The sequence below is a fragment of the Osmerus eperlanus genome, chromosome 2, assembly GCF_963692335.1.
Source record: "Osmerus eperlanus chromosome 2, fOsmEpe2.1, whole genome shotgun sequence".
Taxonomy (NCBI): Eukaryota; Metazoa; Chordata; class Actinopteri; order Osmeriformes; family Osmeridae; genus Osmerus; species Osmerus eperlanus.
The window spans coordinates 24,641,085-24,643,584 of record NC_085019.1 but is presented as its reverse complement, the minus strand read 5'-3'; the positions used below and the strand labels follow the sequence as shown (position 1 = coordinate 24,643,584).

The following is a 2,500-nucleotide window of genomic DNA, read 5'->3' as shown; positions in this document are numbered from 1 at the left end:
CACTGTAACCCTAACCCAGCACACTGTAACCACACTGTAACCCTAACCCAGCACTCTGTAACCACACTGTAACCCTAACCCAGCACACTGTAACCACACTGTAACCCTAACCCAGCACTCTGTAACCACACTGTAACCCTAACCCAGCACTCTGTAACCACACTGTAACCCTAACCCAGCACTCTGTAACCACACTGTAACCCTAACCCAGCACTCTGTAACCACACTGTAACCCTAACCCAGCACTCTGTAACCACACTGTAACCCTAACCCAGCACACTGTAACCACACTGTAACCCTAACCCAGCACTCTGTAACCACACTGTAACCCTAACCCAGCACTCTGTAACCACACTGTAACCCTAACCCAGCACTCTGTAACCACACTGTAACCCTAACCCAGCACTCTGTAACCACACTGTAACCCTAACCCAGCACTCTGTAACCACACTGTAACCCTAACCCAGCACACTGTAACCACACTGTAACCCTAACCCAGCACTCTGTAACCACACTGTAACCCTAACCCAGCACACTCTGTAACCACACTGTAACCCTAACCCAGCACTCTGTAACCACACTGTAACCCTACCAGCACTCCCCCTGTAACCCAACCAGCCTCGTAACCCTAACCCAGCACTCTGTAACCACACTGTAACCCTAACCCGCACACTGTAACCACACTGTAACCCTAACCAGCACTCTGTAACCACACTGTAACCCTAACCCAGCACTCTGTAACCACACTGTAACCCTACCCAGCACTCTGTAACCACACTGTAACCCTAACCCAGCACTCTGTAACCCACACTGTAACCCTAACCCAGCATCACTTTAACCACACTGTAACCCTAACCCAGCACTCTGTAACCACACTGTAACCCTCTGTAACCACACTGTAACCCTAACCCAGCACTCTGTAACCACACTGTAACCCTAACCCAGCACACTGTAACCACACTGTAACCCTAACCCAGCACTCTGTAACCACACTGTAACCCTAACCCAGCACTCTGTAACCACACTGTAACCCTAACCCAGCACACTGTAACCACACTGTAACCCTAACCCAGCACTCTGTAACCACACTGTCACCCTAACCCAGCACACTGTAACCACACTGTAACCCTAACCCAGCACTCTGTAACCACACTGTAACCCTAACCCAGCACTGTAACCACACTGTAACCCTAACCCAGCACACTGTAACCACACTGTAACCCTAACCCAGCACACTGTAACCACACTGTAACCACACTGTAACCCTAACCCAGCACACTGTAACCACACTGTAACCCTAACCCAGCACACTGTAACCCTAACCAGCACACTGTAACCACACTGTAACCCTAACCCAGCACACTGTCACCACACTGTAACCACACTGTAACCCTAACCCAGCACACTGTAACCACACTGTAACCCTAACCCAGCACACTGTAACCACACTGTAACCACACTGTAACCCTAACCCAGCACTCTGTAACCACACTGTAACCCTAACCCAGCACACTGTAACCACACTGTAACCCTAACCCAGCACTCTGTAACCACACTGTAACCCTAACCCAGCACTCTGTAACCACACTGTAACCCTAACCCAGCACTCTGTAACCACACTGTAACCCTAACCAGCACTCTGTAACCACACTGTAACCCTAACCCAGCACTCTGTAACCACACTGTAACCCTAACCCAGCACACTGTAACCACACTGTAACCCTAACCCAGCACTCTGTAACCACACTGTAACCCTAACCCAGCACTCTGTAACCACACTGTAACCCTAACCCAGCCTCTGTAACCACACTGTAACCCTAACCCAGCACTCTGTAACCACACTGTAACCCTAACCCAGCACTCTGTAACCACACTGTAACCCTAACCCAGCACTCTGTAACCACACTGTAACCCTAACCCAGCACTCTGTAACCACACTGTAACCCTAACCCAGCACACTGTAACCACACTGTAACCCTAACCCAGCACTCTGTAACCACACTGTAACCCTAACCCAGCACTCTGTAACCACACTGTAACCCTAACCCAGCACTCTGTAACCACACTGTAACCCTAACCCAGCACACTGTAACCACACTGTAACCCTAACCCAGCACTCTGTAACCACACTGTAACCCTAACCCAGCACTCTGTAACCACACTGTAACCCTAACCCAGCACTCTGTAACCACACTGTAACCCTAACCCAGCACTCTGTAACCACACTGTAACCCTAACCCAGCACAACTGTAACCACACTGTAACCTAACCCAGCACTCTGTAACCACACTGTAACCCTAACCCAGCACTCTGTAACCACACTGTAACCCTAAACCCAGCACACTGTAACCACACTGTAACCCTAACCAGCACTCTGTAACCACACTGTAACCCTAACCCAGCACACTGTAACCACACTGTAACCCTAACCCAGCACCTCTGTAACCACACTGTAACCCTAACCCAGCACTGTCAACCACACTGAACCCTAACCCCCGCA

General features: G+C 50.2%; 1 protein-coding gene across 1 annotated transcript in view; it reads right to left on the bottom strand.

Moving 5' to 3' along the window:
* The window catches only part of LOC134038735 (microtubule-associated serine/threonine-protein kinase 1-like), a 17,133-nt gene that overhangs the window by 11,807 nt on the left and 2,826 nt on the right, over positions 1 to 2,500 (bottom strand). The gene's annotated exons all lie outside the window — the stretch shown is intronic.